At 46.5% G+C, this 22,480-nt stretch overlaps 3 non-coding genes across 3 annotated transcripts; all 3 read left to right on the top strand.

Moving 5' to 3' along the window:
- The first annotated feature begins 874 nt into the window (after nt 1–874).
- On the top strand, nt 875–1,068 carry LOC143783630 (U2 spliceosomal RNA). Its single transcript, XR_013217321.1, has one exon. It is a non-coding gene; the product is annotated as a U2 spliceosomal RNA (small nuclear RNA).
- A 1,456-nt stretch (nt 1,069–2,524) lies between these two features.
- LOC143783639 (U2 spliceosomal RNA) lies at nt 2,525–2,715 on the top strand. The gene has a single exon (XR_013217324.1). It is a non-coding gene; the product is annotated as a U2 spliceosomal RNA (small nuclear RNA).
- A 6,940-nt stretch (nt 2,716–9,655) lies between these two features.
- LOC143783625 (U2 spliceosomal RNA) lies at nt 9,656–9,846 on the top strand. Its single transcript, XR_013217317.1, has one exon. It is a non-coding gene; the product is annotated as a U2 spliceosomal RNA (small nuclear RNA).
- Nucleotides 9,847–22,480: the final 12,634 nt, after the last annotated feature.

The following is a 22,480-nucleotide window of genomic DNA, read 5'->3' as shown; positions in this document are numbered from 1 at the left end:
CTCACCGTTATTATTTGTTGGGGGCTTTCTATATCTTTGGGGTTCAATTTCTCTGGAGGCAAGTGAGGTCTTATTTTCCCTCTAGGGGTAGTCAGTTCTCCGGCTGGCTCGAGACGTCTAGAACCAACGTAGGCACGTTCACCGGCTGCTTCTAGTTGTGTGTGTTAGGATCAGGTATGCGGTTAGCCCAGTTTCCACCTCCCTAGAGCAGTATTTATGTTTTTGCTATCTTGCCGGAATATCAGAGATCCTCTACCACTGGGATCATAACACCTCACGTGTCACAACAGGCCCTTGGCCATGGTCTGGAACCCTCACTTGTCACAATGGGCTGGAACACTCACGTGTCACAATAAGCCCTTGGCCTATAAATAGCAGCGCGGTGGCAGTTATCTTCAGTCTGCTGCTGGAGCAGCGGCGGGCAGCAAGGTGATAGGTAGGCAGCAGGGTCTATACCCGGCATCAGGAGAGCTAAGGGAAGACAGCTGCTCGCTTGTTTGTTTTTTGAAGTTCCCTCTCGCACACCTCTTCCTGGCACTCAGTAGTGCACATTGGAACAAAGGCTTGGAACAAAGGGGGAGGGTTACAATAGGTGGGGTTATGCAGATTAAAAACGAGTGGCTCACAGCTTGAACAAACAGCAGAACTGTCATTGTGAAGGCGTCCGGTTTTCCAAAATGTCCTCCTCAGGGCAATATTTTGCTCCATCTCCCCAGAGGGTATCAGTGTTGGGCCTTGGTGCGGCACAAGTGCGAAACGATTTCTGGTTATTGCTTCTTGGCCTTTTGGCTAGGATCAAGGATCAGTGTCAGGCCTTGGTGTGGTGAAAGTGCTAAACCATATCTGATTATCGCTACTTGGCCTTTTGGCTGAAATCGTCGTCGTCATCGTCGCCACTCAAGATCAAGTGTAGCATCTGTTCTTATCAGTTTAATATCTGATAGGTCTCCTATTTGGGGACCATATATTAAATGGATTTTTAGAACAGGGAGATGGAAAAAGAGCTTGTTCTGTCCACTCCACGCATTGAGCTGTTATTGTGGTATCTCCGAGAACAGTGCACTCCTTCTCTGATCTGGCTTCCAAATACAGATTGAATTGAAATCAGCACAAGTTGTGCTATAACCCATTCTGTGAATTCTTTTCAGGGTCAAAGTTGCACATTTCAGATGCCAAATGCATTTTGCTTGATTTAACTTGACCAATTGCAACATTTTCTGTGCGCATTGTTTGCCCCTATGCATGTCAAGCATTGTATTGCGTTCAATATGAAATCTATCAATCAATCAATCTCTCTTTACTGGTTGCAACCACCGTGTGAAGATGTGGACATGTATTTGGCCTTTGTTAGGGTATGTGTCCACGTTCAGGATTGCATCAGGATTTGGTCAGGATTTTTCATCAGTATTTGTAAGCCAAAACCAGGAGTGGGTGATAAATGCAAAAGTGGAGCATATGTTTCTATTATATTTTTCCTCTAATTGTTCCACTCCTGGTTTTGGCTTACAAATACTGATAGAAAATCCTGACCAAATACTGATGCAATCCTGAACGTGGACACATACCCTTACAGTGTTGCAAATAGACCATCTACAAAGTTAGGCCCCTTGCTATCAGTACTTAGTGCTTTAATTTAAGTAACCCATGAGTAGTTCTGCCATACATACCACATTTGTGACAGCATGATTTCTTTTGTAAAACATTGTCTCCCTCTCGTGGACCACTGACTTTTAAATTTGGTGTATATGTATTTAAAGAAAGGAAAAATTGTGTCTGTGCTGATCTTGAATATGCTGCCTATCTACACCTGTGTGAGTATTCTAACGCTTTCTAACAACCAGTTGCGCTGCCTGCATTAGATAGAATCTGCGCGCGGAACCCACATGTGTCACAAGGGGCCCTTGGCCATGGTCTGGAACCCTCACATGTCACAACAGGCCCTTGGCCATGGTCTGGAACCCTCACTTGTCACAATGGGCTGGAACACTCACGTGTCACAATAAGCCCTTGGCCTATAAAAAGCAGTGCGGTGGCAGTTATCTTCAGTCTGCTGCTGGAGCAGCGGCGGGCAGCAAGGTGATAGGTAGGCAGCAGGGTCTATACCTGGCATCAGGAGAGCTAATGGAAGACAGCTGCTCGCTTGTTTCTTTTTTGATTTTCTCTCTCGCACACCTGCTCCTGGCACTCAGTAGTGCACATTGGAACAACGGCTTGGAACAAAGGGGGAGGGTTACAATAGGTGGGGTTATGCAGATTAAAAACGAGTGGCTCACAGCTTGAACAAACAGCAGAACTGTCATTGTGAAGGCGTCCGGTTTGCTAAAATGTCCTCCTCAGGGCAATCTTTTGCTCCATCTCCCCAAAGGGTATCAGTGTTAGGCCTTGGTGCAGCACAAGTGCGAAACGATTTCTGGTTATTGCTTCTTGGCCTTTTGGCTAGGATCAAGGATCAGTGTCAGGCCTTGGTGTGGTGAAAGTGCTAAACCATATCTGGTTATCGCTACTTGGCCTTTTGGCTGAAATCATCGTCGTCATCGTCGTTGCCACTCAAGATCAAGTGTAGCATCTGTTCTTATCAGTTTAATATCTGATAGGTCTATTTGGAGACCATATATTAAATGGATTTTTAGAACAGGGAGATGGAAAAAGAGCTTGTTCTGTCCACTCCACGCATTGAGCCGTTATTGTGGTATCTCTGGGAACAGTGCACTCCTTCTCTGATCTGGCTTCCAAATACAGATTGAATTGAAATCAGCACAAGTTGTGCTATAACCCATTCTGTGAATTCTTTTCAGGGTCAAAGTTGCACATTTCAGATGCCAAATGCATTTTGCTTGATTTAACTTGACCAATTGCAACATTTTCTGTGTGCATTGTTTGCCCCTATGAATGTCAAGCATTGTATTGCATTCAATATGAAATCTATCAATCAATCAATCTGTCTTTACTGGTTGCAACCGGCATATGAAGATGTGGACATGTATTTGGCCTTTGTTACAGTGTTGCAAATAGACCATCTACAAAGTTAGGCCCCTTGCTATCAGTACTTAGTGTTTTAATTTAAGTAACCCATGAGTAGTTCTGCCATACATACCACATTTGTGACAGCATGATTTCTTTTGTAAAACATTGTCTCCCTCTCGTGGACCACTGACTTTTAAATTTGGTGTATATGTATTTAAAGAAAGGAAAAATTGTATCGGTGCTGATCTTGAATATGCTGCCTATCTACACCTGTGTGAGTATTCTAACGCTTTCTAACAACCAGGTGCGCAGCCTGCATTAGATAGAATCTGAGCGCGGGACCCTCACGTGTCACAATGGGCCCTTGGCCATGGTCTGGAACCCTCACGTGTCACAATGGGCAGTAACCTGTTGTGAACTCTATTTTTGGGCTCCCTCTAGTGGTCACAAACGGTACTGTGTAGTGTTGTCTTTCTGCAGGTTGCAGCATCAGCTGGTTCGTTATCCTTGGTTGGTTTCCTATTTAGCTTACCTGGATACTCAGTTCCTTGCCTGCTATCAATGTATTCAGTGCTCTTCAGATTCCTTGTGTCTACCTTGCTCCCAGTCTCTCCAAGACAAGCTAAGTTTTTGTTTGATCATTTTTTGATTATCAGTGTTCATTATGTTTTTAGTCCAGCTCGCTAAAATGTGATTTCCTCGCTTGCTGGTTGCTCTAGGGGACTGAGGTTCTCCCCCCACACCGTTAGTTGGTGTGGGGGTTCTTGAAATCTCAGAGTGGATATTTTGTAAGGGTTTTTTACTGACTGCATAGATTCCCTTTTCTATTTTCTGCTATCTAGTATTAGTGGGCCTCATTTGCTGAATCTGCTTTCACCCCTGTGTATGTGCCTTCCTCTTACCTCACCGTTATTATCTGTTGGGGGCTTCTATATCTTTGGGGATTATTTCTCTGGAGGCAAGAGAGGTCTTTTCTTTCTCTCTAGGGGTAGTTAGTTCCTCAGGCTGGCTCGAGACGTCTAGGATTTTTAGGCACGTTCACCGGCTACTTCTAGTGTGTTTGGATAGGTTCAGATTTGCGGTCAGTCCAGTTTGCCACCTCCCTAGAGCTTGTCCTATGTTTGTTACTTAGCTGGAGTAATTTGTGATCCTCAACCACTAAGGATCATAACAGTATAGCAGGCCAAAAAGTGTTTAATGCATCGCAGAAGTGGGATAAAAAGAAGACCTGAGTACATTTTTTTTTTTTTTTTTTTTCCTCCCGCTTTTCCTTTGCTGCAGTCTGTTTAGCTTCTTTGATCCCCTTGAACTCTGGGTGGTTTTGCGCTCAGCTGCAGACATGAATGTTCAGACTCTGACTTCTAGTGTGGATCATCTTACTGCACGGGTGCAAAGTATTCAGGATTTTGTTATTCGTAGCCCAATGTCAGAACCAAAGATACCCATTCCTGAGTTGTTTTCTGGAGATAGATCTAGGTTTCAAAATTTTAAGAATAATTGTAAGTTATTTCTATCTCTGAGACCTCGTTCCTCTGGTGATTCCGCTCAGCAAGTTAAAATTGTTATCTCCTTGTTGCGTGGCGACCTTCAAGATTGGGCTTTCTCTCTGGCGCCAGGAGATCCTGCATTGCTTAATGTAGATGCATTTTTTCTGGCTCTTGGACTGCTTTATGAGGAGCCTAATCTTGAGAATCAGGCAGAAAAAGCGTTGCTGGCTATCTCTCAAGGTCAGGATGAAGCAGAGGTGTATTGTCAAAAATTTCGGAAATGGTCGGTGCTTACTCAATGGAATGAGTGTGCCCTGGCTGCAAATTTCAGAGAAGGTCTTTCTGAGGCCGTTAAGAATGTTATGGTGGGGTTTCCCACCCCTACAAGTCTGAGTGATTCTATGGCTTTAGCCATTCAGGTTGATCGGCGTTTGCGGGAGCGCAAATCTGCTCATCCTTTGGCGGTATTTTCTGGACAGAGACCTGAGTCTATGCAATGTGACCGAACTCTGACCAGAATTTAGCGACAAAGTCATAGACGTCAAAATGGGTTGTGCTTTTACTGTGGTGATTCTACTCATGTTATCTCAGCATGCTCTAAACGCTTAAAAAAAATCGCTAAACCTGTCACCATTGGTACTATACAGCCTAAATTTATTTTGTCTGTTACTTTGATTTGTTCTTTGTCGTCCTACCCGGTTATGGCTTTTGTGGATTCGGGTGCTGCCCTGAATCTGATGGATTTGTCGTTTGCCAGGCGCTGTGGTTTTGTCCTGGAGCCTTTGGAATTTCCTATTCCTCTGAGGGGAATTGATGCTACGCCATTGGCTGAGAATAAGCCTCAGTATTGGACGCAAATGACCATGTGCATGACTCCCGTACATCAGGAGGTGATTCGCTTTCTCGTTCTGCATAATTTGCATGATGTTGTCGTTTTGGGTCTGCCATGGCTGCAAGCTCATAATCCAGTTTTAGATTGGAAAGCTATGTCTGTGTCAAGTTGGGGTTGTCAGGGAATTCATGGCGATACTCCGTTGGTGTCTATTGCTTCTTCCACTCCTTCTGAGGTCCCTGAGTTTTTGTCTGACTACCAGGATGTATTTGATGAGCCCAGGTCCTGTGCCCTGCCCCCTCATAGGGATTGTGACTGTGCTATAAATTTAATTCCTGGTAGTAAATTCCCTAAGGGACGACTTTTTAATTTGTCTATACCAGAGCATGCCGCGATGCGGAGTTATATAAAGGAGTCTTTGGAGAAGGGACATATTCGCCCATCCTCTTCCCCTCTTGGTGCAGGATTTTTTTTTGTGGCCAAGAAGGACGGTTCTTTGAGACCTTGTATAGATTATCGTCTTCTGAATAAAATTACAGTCAAATTTCAGTATCCTTTGCCACTATTGTCTGATTTGTTTGCTCGGATTAAGGGTGCCAGTTGGTTCACCAAGATAGATCTCCGTGGTGCGTATAACCTTGTGCGCATTAAGCAGGGAGATGAATGGAAAACAGCATTTAATACGCCCGAAGGCCATTTTGAGTACTTAGTGATGCCTTTTGGACTCTCTAATGCTCCTTCTGTGTTTCAGTCCTTCATGCATGACATCTTCTGAGAATATCTGGATAAATTTATGATTGTTTATTTGGATGACATTTTGGTCTTTTCTGATGATTGGGAGTCCCATGTGAAGCAGGTCAGGATGGTGTTTCAGGTCCTGCGTGCTAATGCTTTATTTGTGAAGGGCTCAAAATGCCTCTTCGGAGTACAGAAGGTCTCCTTTTTGGGTTTTATTTTTTTCTCCTTCTACTGTGGAGATGGACCCAGTCAAGGTCCAGGCTATTCATGACTGGACTCAGCCCACGTCTGTTAAGAGTCTTCAGAAGTTCTTGGGTTTTGCTAATTTTTACCGTCGTTTCATCGCTAATTTTTCTAGCGTGGTTAAACCTTTGACGGATTTGACCATGAAGGGTTCTGATGTGACTAATTGGTCTCCTGCGGCCGTGGAGGCCTTTCGAGAACTGAAGCACCGGTTTTCTTCAGCTCCAGTCTTATGTCAGCCAGATGTCTCTCTTCCCTTCCAGGTCGAGGTTGATGCTTCTGAGATTGGAGCAGGGGGTGTCTTGTCGCAGAGAAGCTCTGATGGCTCTGTGATGAAGCCATGTGCTTTCTTTTCAAGAAAGTTTTCGCCTGCCGAGCGGAATTATGATGTTGGTAATCGGGAGTTGTTGGCTATGAAGTGGGCATTTGAGGAGTGGCGACATTGGCTCGAAGGAGCTAAACATCGTGTGGTGGTCTTGACTGATCACAAAAATCTGATTTACCTTGAATCTGCCAAGCGCCTGAATCCTAGACAGGCTCGTTGGTCGTTGTTTTTCTCCCGTTTCAACTTCGTGGTCTCATACCTGCCTGGTTCGAAGAACGTGAAAGCTGATGCACTTTCTAGGAGTTTTGTGCCTGACTCTCCGGGAGTTTCTGAGCCGGCTGGTATTCTCAGAGAGGGAGTGATTTTGTCTGCCATTTCCCCAGATTTGCGACGAGTGCTGCAGAAATTTCAGGCGGATAGACCTGACCGTTGTCCACCAGAGAGACTGTTTGTCCCGGATAGATGGACCAGCAGAGTTATTTCCGAGGTTCATTCTTCGGTGTTGGCGGGTCATCCTGGGATTTTTGGTACCAGAGATTTGGTGGCTAGGTCCTTCTGGTGGCCTTCCTTGTCGCGGGATGTGCGTTCCTTTGTGCAGTCTTGTGGGATTTGTGCTCGGGCTAAGCCTTGCTGTTCTCGTGCCAGCGGTTTGCTTTTGCCTTTGCCTGTTCCGAAAAGGCCTTGGACGCACATTTCCATGGATTTTATTTCGGATCTTCCAGTATCTCAGAAAATGTCTGTCATCTGGGTGGTGTGTGATCGTTTTTCCAAGATGGTCCATTTGGTGCCCTTGCCTAAGTTGCCTTCTTCCTCCGATTTGGTTCCTCTATTTTTTCAGAATGTGGTTCGCTTGCACGGCATTCCTGAAAATATTGTGTCTGATAGAGGATCCCAGTTTGTGTCCAGGTTTTGGCGGACTTTTTGTGCCAAGATGGGCATTGATTTGTCTTTTTCGTCGGCCTTCCATCCTCAGACTAATGGCCAAACCGAGCGAACTAATCAGACGTTGGAAACTTATTTGAGATGTTTTGTTTCTGCTGATCAGGATGATTGGGTGACTTTTTTGCCTTTGGCCGAGTTTGCCCTTAATAATCGGGCTAGTTCTGCTACTTTGGTTTCACCTTTTTTCTGCAATTATGGTCTCCATCCTCGTTTTTCCTCGGGTCAGGTTGAGTCTTCTGACTGTCCTGGGGTGGATTCTGTGGTGGATAGGTTGCAGCAGATTTGGAACCATGTGGTGGACAATTTGAGGTTGTCACAGGAGAAGGCTCAGTGCTTTGCCAACCGCCGCCGCGGTGTGGGTCCCCGACTTCATGTTGGGGATTTGGTGTGGCTGTCTTCTCGGTATGTTCCTATGAAGGTCTCCTCTCCTAAATTCAAGCCTCGCTTCATCGGTCCTTATAAGATCTTGGAAATCCTTAACCCGGTGTCTTTTCGTTTGGATCTCCCAGCATCGTTTGCCATTCATAATGTGTTCCATAGGTCTTTGTTGCGGAGGTATGTGGTACCTGTGGTTCCTTCTGTTGAGCCTCCTGCTCTGGTGCTGGTCGAGGGCGAATTGGAGTACGTGATGGAGAAGATTTTGGATTCTCGTATCTCTAGACGGAGGCTTCAGTATTTGGTTAAGTGGAAGGGCTATGGTCAGGAGGATAATTCCTGGGTTGTCGCCTCTGATGTTCATGCGGCCGATTTGGTTCGTGCCTTCCACGGGGCTCATCCTGATCGCCCTGGGGGTCTTGATGAGGGTTCGGTGACCCCTCCTCAAGGGGGGGGTACTGTTGTGAACTCTATTTTTGGGCTCCCTCTAGTGGTCACAAAAGGTACTGTGTAGTGTTGTCTTTCTGCAGGTTGCAGCATCAGCTGGTTCGTTATCCTTGGTTGGTTTCCTATTTAGCTCACCTGGATACTCAGTTCCTTGCCTGCTATCAATGTATTCAGTGCTCTTCAGATTCCTTGTGTCTACCTTGCTCCCAGTCTCTCCAAGACAAGCTAAGTTTTTGTTTGATCATTTTTTGATTATCAGTGTTCATTATGTTTTTAGTCCAGCTCGCTAAAATGTGATTTCCTCGCTTGCTGGTTGCTCTAGGGGACTGAGGTTCTCCCCCCACACCGTTAGTTGGTGTGGGGGTTCTTGAAATCTCAGAGTGGATATTTTGTAAGGGTTTTTTACTGACCGCATAGATTCCCTTTTCTATTTTCTGCTATCTAGTATTAGTGGGCCTCATTTGCTGAATCTGCTTTCACCCCTGTGTATGTGCCTTCCTCTTACCTCACCGTTATTATCTGTTGGGGGCTTCTATATCTTTGGGGATTATTTCTCTGGAGGCGAGAGGTCTTTTCTTTCTCTCTAGGGGTAGTTAGTTCCCCAGGCTGGCTCAAGACGTCTAGGATTTTTAGGCACGTTCACCGGCTACTTCTAGTGTGTTTGGATAGGTTCAGATTTGCGGTCAGTCCAGTTTGCCACCTCCCTAGAGCTTGTCCTATGTTTGTTACTTAGCTGGAGTAATTTGTGATCCTCAACCACTAAGGATCATAACAGGAACCCTCACATGTCACAATGGGCCCTTGGCCTATAAAAAGCAGTGCGGTGGCAGTTATCTTCAGTCTGCTGCTGGAGCAGCGGTGGGCAGCATAGTGATAGGTAGGCAGCAGGGTCTATACCCGGCATCAGAAGAGCTAAGGGAAGACAGCTGCTCGCTTGTTTGTTTTTTTATTTTCCCTCTCGCACACCTTCTCCTGGCACTCAGTAGTGCACATTGGAACAAAGGGGGAGGGTTAAAATAGGTGGGGTTATGCAGATTAAAAACCAGTGGCTCACAGCTTGAACAAACAGCAGAACTGTCATTGTGAAGGCGTCCGGTTTGCTAAAATGTCCTCCTCAGGGCAATCTTTTGCTCCATCTCCCCAAAGGGTATCAGTGTTAGGCCTTGGTGCGGCACAAGTGCGAAACGATTTCTGGTTATTGCTTCTCTGCCTTTTGGCTAGTATCAAGGATCAGTGTCAGGCCTTGGTGTGGTAAAAGTGCTAAACCATATCTGGTTATCGCTGCTTGGCATTTTGGCTAAAATCGTCGTCGCCGCCACCACTCAAGATCAAGTATAGCACCTGTTCTTATCAGTTTAATATCTGATACGTCTCCTATTTGGGGACCATATATTAAATGGACTTTTAGAACAGGTAGATGGAAAAAGAGCTTGCTCTTTCCACTTCACGCATTGAGCCGTTATTGCGGTATCTCCGGGAACAGTGCACTCCTTCTCTGATCCGGCTTCCAAATACAGATTGAATTGAAATCAGCACAAGTTGTGCTATAACCCATTCTGTGAATTCTTTTCAGGGTCAAAGTTGCACATTTCAGATGCCAAATGCATTTTGCTTGATTTAACTTGACCAATTGCAACATTTTCTGTGCGCATTGTTTGCCCCTATGCATGTCAAGCATGGTATTGCGTTCAATATAAAATCAATCAATCAATCTCTCTTTACTGGTTGCAACCGGTGTGTGAAGATGTGGACATGTATTTGGCCTTTGTTACAGTGTTGCAAATAAACCATCTACAAAGTTAGGCCCCTTGATATCAGTACTTAGTGCTTTAATTTAAGTAACCCATGAGTAATTCTGCCATACATATCACATTTGTGACAGCATGATTTATTTTGTAAAACACTGTCTCCCTCTCGTGGACCACTGACTTTTAAATTTGGTGTATATGTATTTAAAGAAAGGAAAAATTGTGTCTGTGCTGATCTTGAATATGCTGCCTATCTACACCTGTGTGAGTTTGGAGCGCCCCCAGACGCAGGGCCGCGGGGTACTCTGTACAGGGCCTCTCTGTCTCAGTTCTGGAGTCATCACGGTGGCTAGACCCGGTCCGTGACTTAGCTAAGGGGCGCCCAATGAAAGGTGTAAGTGGTGGTGCGTGGTGCAGGTCGCGATGAATAAAGAGGACACAGGGTTGCAGTCTCTTTACCTTTTTACTGAAGGCTTCAAGATCCTCAATCCAGAGTACGGTTAACAGGGCTGTCTGAGACCGACCGGTCCGATGGTACCTCCAGAGTTCCCTTTGCAGGTGGAAATCTGTGCCTACCTTCTAGCGCCTGTGTGTTGTAGTACTTCCCTGCTGAGCACCACGGGAGAGTCCTCACAACTGTTGTGTCTGTTTCTGATGTTCTTTCCCACAACTTATGTCTGTTCTGATGTTCTTCTCCGTCCCCCAGATGATATGGCTAGGACGCACCCGTATGACGGGTAGGCCTGGAGTTCTTCCGGGACCCTAGTGACGCCCCTCTCCCACAGTTGCCCCCTATGTCTGCTTAGGTGATTTAGGTGAGACAGCCAACCTATAATTAACTGTCCTGCCGTTGGTTTGAAGTAATGCTTGGAGCCCGATACTTCCTCGGCGTTCCGGCCACCGGCTACGCGCCTCAGTAGGATGTTGCCTCGATGTTACAGCACGACTCCTACTGGTGTTATCTCCTTTTTGCTTTGATCTCGTTTCTCACTCTCCACAATAAACCTCGCTTCTTGTCCTTTCTTGAGATACCGCCGCGATGTAGTGCAGGCACTGTTCCTTAACGTTCTGTCCTTTTCGCTAGGCCTCTGTCAGGATCCCACCCCTGACAGGGACCCCCATGAATCTTCCCCTGCAACACCCTCTGCCACAGGATGTTGCCTGGTTCCAACCCAGTCAGCTTCTCATTACCTTCCTATCCAACCCCCAGTTTTACCAAATTGTGAGGAGTGGCCTAATACATAGTGCCCTTTGCTCCCCCTGGAGGCCAGACTGTGAAGTGTATTGGTGTCTGTGATACCTGGTCAGGTGAACTCCTTCAGTGCCATCAGATGTACCATCACTCCCCTTAGCGGCGGAGCATCAGTACTGCAATAACCAGGACTCTGGGGCGCTGCACTCCTCCCCCCCCCCCCCGGTTAAATCCAGTACTCCTGGACTGGGAAGAAAACAACAATACATGTCAGCAAAAAGACATACAAATTTTTGAAATGCATGAAACAAGTAAATTTGAACAGAGCTTCCCTTTATGGGAGGTGAGGACACTTGAACGTTACAACTGAAACATGGTTAAATATTTTAAATAACAGTCTATAAATAACTTCGCTTACCCAGCCGGGTATTCTACTTAAGTGCAAATTCTCAATAATAATTTAACTTCTCCTTTAAGGACGTATAAGCTGGATCCACTAAAGGCTTACTAATAAACTCCTAAAATATAAATTAACTTTTCTTCATTTTTCTCTTCTAAGTGCAATATTTTCTTCTTACTCTCTGATTGGTCTTATGCAGGACCGCCTGTCTTTCTACCCAGGCCTACTGCCTCTTTTCGTAGTACAGGATCACTGAGCCATCTCTCTATGGCTCCTAGGAGGACTCACCCACTAACCCCTATGGGTTCACTTCCTGTCCTCAATCTTCTAGCAACATTATCAAACATTTTCTATAGCTAACTAACTGGCTACATATAACTTACTATGTAAAACATTATTACTGTTCACTCTCTTTTAAAACAACATTGTACATTAAGTGCAAATGGTGAACATTCCCTTTAAGAGGGAACCAAGTCTCTTTGAGGTAGTGCAACTGCTCAAGTTGCAAGTCCGTGTAGGGCAGGAACTCCGATACTGTTTCCAGGAACAGTTTCTTCGCAAAGAGTTCTTTTTCTTGTAAAACCAGTAGAGGGCACCCTTAATAGGGTGCGAACTATTTACATCACAGTTTGTGAACCATTCACCGCTCATGATTCGGCAGTCTTTATAACATGGGTGAACAAGGCGCAAAAAGGAAAATAAAAGCAAAAATAAAAAGCAATAGGGATCCCGGGTAAATAAAGGGATCCCTTTAAGAACAACCCTGGTCGGGTAGTAGCAGCAGAAGACACAGAAGACGAACAGTTAACTATATACAATTGCAGAGCATAAGTAGCTTACTCTGGTTCTGGCAGTAGCCCTGCAGGCAACAGTGGGCGGGGCCATCCGCCGGGGTACCTGCGGCCATCAGGTGTTGTACCAGAGGCTCCCTCGCTCCAGTCAGGGGTCTGGGTACCCACAGTCTTAGATCCTGTAACGACCTGGGCACTGGTCATCACCGCGGCCAAGCTTCATGCTACCACGGTGGTAGCCACAGTGCAGGTGGTGGTCTTGACAACGGTGCAGGTTGGAGTAACCACCGTGGTCTTTGTAGTGATGGTGGACCAGTCGCAGGAGGGCGTCTTCACCGCAGAGAGCTGTTTTGCTGGCACCTTGGTTGGGGGTGTCACGGGGTCATGCCTCTTGTGGACATTCAATGCGAACCACCCCTTCTACTCAAAGTGCCGGGTGTAGGTGACTTGGTCCCCTGGGTAGAGGTCCCGGTCCGGATGACCCTCCCTCAGGTGGGACTCAACATCCCTCCGGTTAACAAACACTTCAGCGTACAGGTCCGGTTCTTTAATAAAGCCCCAGCCTCCACGGAGCTTAAAGGCGATGACGATGCCCTGCCTGTGCGGGGCCTGATGAGTAGTGGGGTCCTAGCGGGTCCGGTCCTTCACGGCTAAGTCTTTTTGATGTTGGGCCTCCAGCCCGGCCTGGTACGCCTTCTCCCACTTCTCCCACTGCCGTTCCAGCTGGGCCTGATAATTCTTCCCAGCTGAGGGCTTGTACCATCTCTCCTTCTTGGGTTGCCACCCCGGGGAACCCCATAAAGTCGGATCCGGGGTTCACCCAGCAGCACACCGTGCGCTCGGCATAGACCGCGCCTGGCAGGGTGACTGGCGAGATCGAGGCCTTTAGAAGGTTCTCCATGCCGGTGGCCTGGTCCCAGGGAAGGAGGTGCTGGAGTCGGTAGGTCCCAGGGGGAGGTGTCGCTGCAACTGGGCCTATCAGCAGGTCCTCTGCTAATGGGGCAGGGTCGACGGGCTTACCGGCCGGTGCAACGTCCTCCCGCGCAGCTGGCTCCGCTGGTGGTAACATCAATGGAGATGTCGGCAGCAACCCGAACAGCGATGCAGGGACCGAGGTCAGGGGATCCTCCGCCGGCGTTTCCTGGGATGCGGTCTTGGCTTCCACCCGCAGCTGGAGAAGTTGTTCGATTAAGTCCTCCATCTCGAGTTGCAGGAGACCCACATCGGCTGTGGAGACGGGGCCGCTACTCTCCTCCGGAGAGTTGGGGGAGTTCTCCACTTCAACCCCACATTCTGGGCTTGAGCGATCAGCCATCACATCCTCCACGTGGGTCACTTCCTGGTCTTTTTCCCGCTCTCTCCTTCGTGGGCGGTTTCGTTTCCTCTGCCTCCACCCACCATTGAGAATCAGGAGGCGGATCTCGGCTGCTGACGGATACGTCCTCACGGTGCAATAATATTTAGACTGGGCGGCCATGATTTTCCGCGCTCTTCAGCTTGTTCACGCCCACTTCCACGCCCTTCTTCTTCTCCTGCGCTCCTCTTAGCACTGTAATGGCGGCGGTTTTGGCGGGAACCTTTGGCGGCAAGTGGCAATCCACAGTCTTTGCAATACACTATGTTCCAAATTATTATGCAAATGACATTTTTCTCGGATTTTCCTAAATGGTCGGTGCAAATGACAGTCAGTCTAATAAAAGTCATCACCCGTTAGATTATACATCGAATTTTATTGAAGAAACCTCCCAATGATAACAGTATAATCTCCAAAATGAATAAAAACTCAAAATGCACTGTTCCAAATTATTAGGCACAGTAGTATTTCTAAACATTTGATATGTTTTAAAGAACTGAAAATGCTCATTTGTGGAATTTGCAGCATTAGGAGGTCACATTCACTGAACAAAAAAATCTATTTAACTCCAAAACATCCTAACAGGCCAAGTTACATATTAACATAGGACCCTTCTTTGATATCACCTTCACAATTCTTGCATCCATTGAATTTGTGAGTTTATGGAGAGTTTCTGCTTGTATTTCTTTGCATGAAGTCAGAATAGCCTCCTAGAGCTGCTGTTTTGATGTGAACTGCCTCGCACCCTCATAGATCTTTTGTTTGATGATACTCCAAAGGTTTTCTATAGGGTTGAGGTCAGGGGAAGATGGTGGCCACACCATGAGTTTATTTCCTTTTATGCCCATAGCAGCCAATTACGCAGAGGTATTCATTGTCATGCATGAAGATGATTTTGTTCCTGAAGGCACGTTTCTGCTTCTTAGATCATGGAAGAAAGTTGTCAGTCAGAAACTCTATTTACTTTGCTGAGGTCATTTTCACACCTTCAGGAACCTAAAAAGGCCCTACCAGCTGGTTCCCCATGATTCCAGCCCAAAACATGACTCCTCCACCTCCTTGCTGACGTCACAGCCTTGTTGGGACATGGTGGCCATCCACCAACTATCCACTACTCCATCCATCTGGACCGTCCAGAGTTGCTCGACACTCATCAGTAAACAAGACTGTTTGAAAATTAGTCTTCATGTATGTCTGGGCCCACTGCAACCGTTTCTGCTTGTGAACGCTGTTTAGGGGTGGCCGAATAATAGGTTTATGCACCACAGCAAGCCTTTGAAGGATCCTACACCTTGAGGTTCGAGGGACTCCAGACGCACCAGCAGCTTCAAATAACTGTTTGCTGCTTTGTAATGGTATTTTGGCAGCTGCTCTCTTAATCCAATGAACTTGTCTGCCAGAAAACTTCCTCATTATGCCTTTATTTGCATGAACTCTGTCTGTGCTCTGTTTCAGTCACAAATCTCATCAGAGTATGATGATCACTCTTAAGTTTTCGTGAAATATCTAATTTTTTCATACCTTGTCCAAGGCATTGCACTATTTAACGCTTTTCAGCAGCAGAGAGATCCTTTTTATTTCCCATATTGCTTGAAACCTGTGACCTGCATAATAATGTGGAACATCATTTTTGAGTAGTTTTCCTTTAATTAGAATCACCTGGAAAACTAATTATCACATGTGTTTAAGACTGATTTCAGTGACTCATTGAGCCCTGAGACACAATACCATCCATGAGTTTATTTGAAAAACAAAACAATTAAATCTTTAAGACACTTAAATCCAATTTGCATAATAATTTGGAACACAGTGTAAGTCACAGTCCAAGTACAATAAATCACAGTTCCAAGGCACACATGACCTGATTCTTCAGGCTTAAGTAGATCCTGTTCGTGATGCCAAGTTTGGAGCGCCCCCAGACGCAGGGCCGCGGTGTACTCGGTACCGGGCCTCTCTATCTCAGTTCTGGAGTCGTCACGGTGGCTAGACCCGGTCCGTGACCCTGCTAAGGGGCGCCCAATGAAAGGTGTAAGTGGTGGTGCGTGGTGCAGGTCGTGATGAATAAAGAGGACACAGGGTTGCAGTCTCTTTACCTTTTTACTGAAGGCTTCAAGATCCTCAATCCAGAGTACGGTTAACAGGGCTGTCTGAGACCGGCCGGTCCGATGGCACCTCCAGAGTTCCCTTTGCAGGTGGAAATCTGTGCCTACCTTCTAGCGCCTGTGTGTTGTAGTACTTCCCTGCTGAGCACCACGGGATAGTCCTCACAACTGTTGTGTCTGTTTCTGATGTTCTTTCCCACAACTTATGTCTGTTCTGATGTTCTTCTCCGTCCCCCAGATGATATGGCTAGGACGCACCCATATGACGGGTAGGCCTGGAGTTCTTCCGGGACCCTAGTGACGCCCCTCTCCCACAGTTGCCCCCTATGTCTGCTTAGGTGATTTAGGTGAGACAGCCAACCTATAATTAACTGTCCTGCCATTGGTTTGAAGTAATGCTTGGAGCCCAATACTTCCTCGGCGTTCCGGCCACCGGCTACGCGCCTCAGTAGGATGTTGCCTCGATCTTACAGCACGACTCCTCCTGGTGTTATCTCCTTTTTGCTTTGATCTCATTTCTCACTCTCCAAAATAAACCTCGCTTCTTGTCCTTTCTTGAGATACCGCCGCGATGTAGTGCAGGCGTGGTCCCTTAATGTTCTGTCCTTTTCGCTAGGCCTCTGTCAGGATCCCACCCCTGACAGGGACCCCCCTAAATCTTCCCCCGCAACACCCTCTGCCAAAGGATGTTGCCTGGTTCCAACCCAGTCAGCTTCTCACTAACTTCCTATCCAACCCCCAGTTTTACCAAATTGTGAGGAGTGGCCTAATACATAGTGCCCTTTGCACCCCCTGGAGGCCAGACTGTGAAGTGTATTGGCGTCTGTGATACCTGGTCAGGTGAACTCCTTCAGTGCCATCAGACGTACCATCACTCCCCTTAGCGGCGGAGCATCAGTACTGCAACGACCAGGACTCTGGGGCGCTGCAAGTATTCTAACGCTTTCTAGCAACCAGGTGCGCAGCATGCATTAGATAGAATCTGCGTGCAGAACCCTCACGTGTCACAATGGGCCCTTGGCCATGGTCTGGAACCCTCACGTGTCACAATGGGCCCTAAGCCATGGTCTGGAACCCTCACGTGTCACAATGGGCTAGAACCCTCACGTGTCACAATGGGCCCTTGGCCTATAAAAAGCAGTGTGGTGGCAGTTATCTTCAGTCTGCTGCTGGAGCAGCGGCGGGCAGCATGGTAATAGGTAGGCAGCAGGGTCTATACCCGGCATCAGGAGAGCTAAGGGAAGACAGCTGCTGGCTTGTTTGTTTTTTTATTTTCCCTCTCGCACACCTCCTCCTGGCACTCAGTAGTGCACATTGGAACAAAGGCTTGGAACAAAGGGGGAGGGTTACAATAGGTGGGTTTATGCAGATTAACACTAGAAGTCCCAGAAATTTCGAGCTCCCCCCTAAAGTCCTGAAAGAGGGTCAAATGACCCTTACAATAAACTCAATAGAACTAACTAAAAACTAAATGGCTAAACTCAATGGAAACAACAACCTCCTGTGGTGCTGTAAGAGGGTGGTGCTGTTATGGACAGAAACACGCTGCCACTTTAAGAGACAGCACCTCCTTGTTTGGTGTGATGGAATGTTCTGCTTCCCCCTGCTATAGACGGTGAAGATGAACTGCCCTGAAATAAGGGGAGGAATTGAGCCTGAACTGTGTGTGTGAGCTGAAGCTGCTACAGAGAGAACTGTGTGCTGTTTGCTACAAGAAAGGTCCCACAGCCTGGGACGGAGTGTACTTGTGCAATTTGCAAGACTTTTCCGGGTACAGCAAAGGTGGCTGTTCTGTGCTAGTTTGTGAAGCCACGAAGATAATGAGAAATGGCCTTACAGTTTCCAGGAGCATCCCTAGGACCCAGAAGCAAGGAGAAGACCACGTTTCACAGAGCTGACAGAAAGCTGTGCGCACCACCGTATAGACTGCTGGGGGCCCCCCTGGGACTGGACCTAGTCCCCAACATCACCGTGAGTCTGTTCCTGTTTGGTGCACCTGTTACGGCCTAGTGTAGGCTTCAGTAGTCCGTACACGGCATCCGTGTTGCCTGCTTAGTAAAGGCCAGGGAGGTTATATGTAGAGCAGCATTGTTATTTGTTTATTGTTTAAATTTGCTTCTGAGACATATTCTGAGTCTGTAATAGCTGGAGCACCGTGCTATTTTACGGACAAGATAAAGTTTATAACTCTTGTAAAGTGTCTCTTGCCATTGCATACCCCTGTTTGCATCTTCCTCACCCACTTCACTCCTTGTCTCCCAATAAATCTACCCTTTGTTGTTTGCACCTCATCTTGTGTACAGTAGTCTTCCTGCACAGTGGTGGTCCCCCCGGCCATCGCTTCAGTGCGACAGTAATGGCCTTAATTACAGAACAAAAGACGGTGATTAGAGAATGTTAGCTAAAATCTTTCAGGTCATTCAACCCATCTCTGGGTTCCAAAGGTAGAAATGTTAAATGACCCCTCTCTGGGACTTCTAGTGTTAAAAACGAGTGGCTCACAGCTTGAACAAACAGCAAAACTGTCATTGTGAAGGCGTCCGGTTTGCTAAAATGTCCTCCTCAGGGCAATCTTTTGCTCCATCTCCCCAAAGGGTATCAGTGTTAGGCCTTGGTGCGGCACAAGTGCGAAACGATTTCTGGTTATTGCTTCTCGGCCTTTTGGCTAGGATCAAGGATCAGTGTCAGGCCTTGGTGTGGTGAAAGTGCTAAATCATATCTGGTTATCGCTGCTCGGCCTTTTGGCTGAAATCGTCATTGTTGCCGCCGCCACCACTCAAGATCAAGTGTAGCACCTGTTCTTATCAGTTTAAAGAAGTTGTCCACTACTATAACCTTTTTTTTTTTTTCATAAATCTTGCTATTATGGGCCACTGAAAACATCTACTGTGTTTATTTTAGCAATATTACCTTTTATCATGCTGTAGCAGCACATCTTTAGTGCTGGATTCAGCTCTCATGGGGTTAATCGACAACTTCCTTTCTCCTGAGTTACTGTGCTCTAATACTACAAGTTCCATGATGCATTGCACTGCTACTAAGCACGCACCTACCACACCCACTCCAAAACACACCCTAACCCCTCCCTCCTCTCCCTCCTCTAGCTTCAGAAAGATTTGTGATGTCATTTCTGTCCAACCTCCTCTTTTACATTTGTCCAACCCACTCTCCATTACACACAGATAAATGGACAGATAGATAGATAGATATGGGATAGATAGATAGATAGATAGATAGATACAGATATATCTATATATCTATGTCTATTTCCATAGGTATGTCCATATCCATGTTTCTAAACCCCTTCACCCCCTGGAGCTTTTTTGTTTTCGTTTATCGCTCCCCTTCTTTCCAGAGCCATAATTTTTCCGTCAATATTGCCATGTGATCTTTTGCGTGACAAGTTCTACTTTTGAACGACACCATTGGTTTTACCATGTCGTGTAGCAGAAAATGCGAAAAAAATTCAAAGTGCAATGAAATGGCAAAAAAGTGCAATCCCACACTTGTTTTTTGCTTGGCTTTTTGGCTAGGTTCACTAAATGCTAAGGCTGTGTGCACCCGTTGCGGATCTGATTGCAGATGCACTGAATTGCATCAAATCCGCAGTGTAGTGTACAACCAATATAAGTCTATGGGAGCCGCAGACTTGTTGTGCACATGCTGCGGAAAAAGCCGCACCAAAACCACACCAAGAACTGCATCAAAACTGCACCAAAGACTGTATCAAAACCGCACCAAAACTGCAAAACTGCACCAGGTTTTGGTGCAGTTTTGATGCAGTTTTTGGTGCAATTTTGATGCTTTTTTTGGTGCGGTTTATGCGCGGTTTTAATGCCGTTTTTGGAAATAAGTAAATAAACGGAAAATGTGCATGATTTGAATGGAAACATGCATGAAAAAACGGATTCCAAGGCCGGATTCATCATTTCACAGCTCAGTTTCATACGTTTTTTTGCCGGATCCGTCGCTGTGCGTTTTTTCGCCGGACAGAAAAAACGTTCCTCTGTATGTGTTTTCCATCCGGCGGAAACAGCTTTTTTGATGGATCCGGCAAAAAACGGATGAAACTCAATGAGAAAAAAACGGATCCGACGGAAAAAAATGGATCCGTTTTTTTCAAAACTCGCCAGATTGTGCCTCACGGCAAAAACCTGATGTGTGAAAGCACCCAAATATATGGATAGATACATCTATGTATCTATAGATATATCTATAGATAAATATATCTATAGATAGATATATCCATAGATCTATAATAGAAAGGCCGATGTTTCTATAAGGCTACTTTCACACTTGCGTTTTCCGCAATCCGTCTTTTTGGGAAAAAAACGGATCCTGCAAATGTGCTCGCAGGATGCGTTTTTTACCCATAGACGTGTATTAGTGAAGGATCGCAACGGATGGCCACACGTCGCGTTCAACGGATGCGTCGTGTTTTGGCGGACCGTTGGCACGTCCGTCGCGTCTGCCATTTTCTACCGCGCATGCGCGGCCAAAACTCCGCCCCCTCCTTCCCGGACTTCAGAATGGGCAGCGGATGCGTTGAAAAACTGCATCCGCTGCCCACGACGTGCACAAATTTTGCAACGTGCGTCGGTACGTCGGCCCGACGCATAGCGATGGACCCGTGCCGACGCAAGTGTGAAACAGGCCTTAATGAGCGTTTAATTTAATAAAAAACTGAAAAAAAACGGTGTGGGCTCCCGCGCAATTTTCTGCGCAAGAGGGGGAAAGCCGACGGCCGGGGGCCAATATTTGTAGCCTGCTATGAATATCAGCCCGCAGCTGTCTGCATAGCCTTTACTGGCTATTAAAATAGGGGGACCCCCCAAAAAAAATGACGTGGGGTCCCCCTATATTTTATAGCCAGAAAGGCTATGCAGACAGCTGCGGGCTGATATTCATAGCCTAGAGAGGGGCCATGGATATTGGTCCCCCCCCCCTGCTACAAATACCAGTCCGCAGCCACCCCAGAAATGGCGCATCTGTAAGATGCGCCAATTCCGGCACTGAGGCTGGTTTCACACTTGCGTTTTTGGACGCTGCGTTTTAGCGCTAAAAAACGCATGCGTTTTTTCCTATACTTAACATTAAATACGCATGTGTTTTTTCGCATGCGTTTTGATGCGTTTTCGGCAACGCATGCGTTTTTGTACGCGCGCGTTCATTTGCAGAAATGCAACCTGTAGTAATTTTTAGCGCCGCTTTTTTGCCGCAAAAAAATGCATGCGTTTATTTGCGGCAAAAAAATGCATTGCTGTCTATGTAAACGCATGCGTTTTTAAGCACATGCGTTTGTTTGCGTTAAAAACGCATGCGTTTTTATAGAAAAAAAACAGAAAAAAACACTGAAACACCACCCACCACCATCAGGGTGATAAAGGGATCCAAACCCTAACCCTAACCCTAACCTCACCCCTAACTGTTTAATGAACATTTTCTGACAGTCATAGTGCCACAATATTTCAGTGCCACGTATGTAAGTGCCACGTATGTAAGTGCCATGTATGTAAGTGCCACGTATGTAAGTGCCACGTATTTAAGTACAACGTGACACGTATTTCAGTGCCACGGATTTAAGTGCCACGTATTTCAGTGCCTCGTGCCACGTATTTCAGTGCCACGGATTTAAGTGCCACATATTTCAGAGCCACGTATGTAAGTGTCACGTATTAAAGTGCCACGTATTTCTGTCACGTTTACGGTTAGGGTTAGGGTTGATGTCACCGCTCTATAGGACCCTCAGTGACACACTGACAGGAGGCAATGGCTCCTGCAGTGTATTACTGAGGTTACTAAAGTTCACTGGTCTCACTTTATGGCAAAAAGCTGCGTGGGAACTTTCTCATACAGCATGCCATAAAGTGAGACTAGGGACTATTTTCTCACAGGGGCGTAGGAATACATTGTGGGGAATACATTGTGGAAGGATACGTTCCTCCCCTCATTGTGTTCCTGGTGCCCCGGTTGAGTGGTTGCGTTAGCTGATGCTCCTGCTCTCCACGGGAGATCGTCGTGGGACACTCGTTTTAATTGGATTTCTGCGGATCAGGGAGTATAGTGTTTGTTTATTATTTTAATATTTTTTACAGATGACAATGGCTTCGGGGATCAAAGTGACAAGTGATGGTGAGTATGTACTCTATGTTTTATGTACTGTATGTATGTATGTACTGTATGTCTGTATGTATGTACTGTATGCGCATGTCGTCGCATGGCGCATGTCGTCGCATGCAGCATGTCGTCGCATGGCGCATGTCGTCGCATGCAGCATGTCGTCGCATGGCGCATGTCCTGTATGTGTTCTATGTTTGTATGTACTGTATATGTGTTTTTTTTTTCTTTTTTTTTTTTTTACATTCAACACATTAGCCGGATGATGGGACTACTACTGTCTCATCATTGGCTAATGTGTCACTCACTGTCACTGTAGCAGGCAGAGCCCGATGGGACTTGTAGTCCCATCGGACATGCCTGCACACAGAGACAACACCGCCACCACCGCACAGCCACCTTCAGCACCGGCCGCAGGCGCCG

Source organism: Ranitomeya variabilis, chromosome 6, assembly GCF_051348905.1.
Source record: "Ranitomeya variabilis isolate aRanVar5 chromosome 6, aRanVar5.hap1, whole genome shotgun sequence".
Classification (NCBI taxonomy): Eukaryota; Metazoa; Chordata; class Amphibia; order Anura; family Dendrobatidae; genus Ranitomeya; species Ranitomeya variabilis.
Note: the sequence above shows the minus strand (reverse complement) of the source record. Positions and strands in the feature narration are given on the sequence as shown.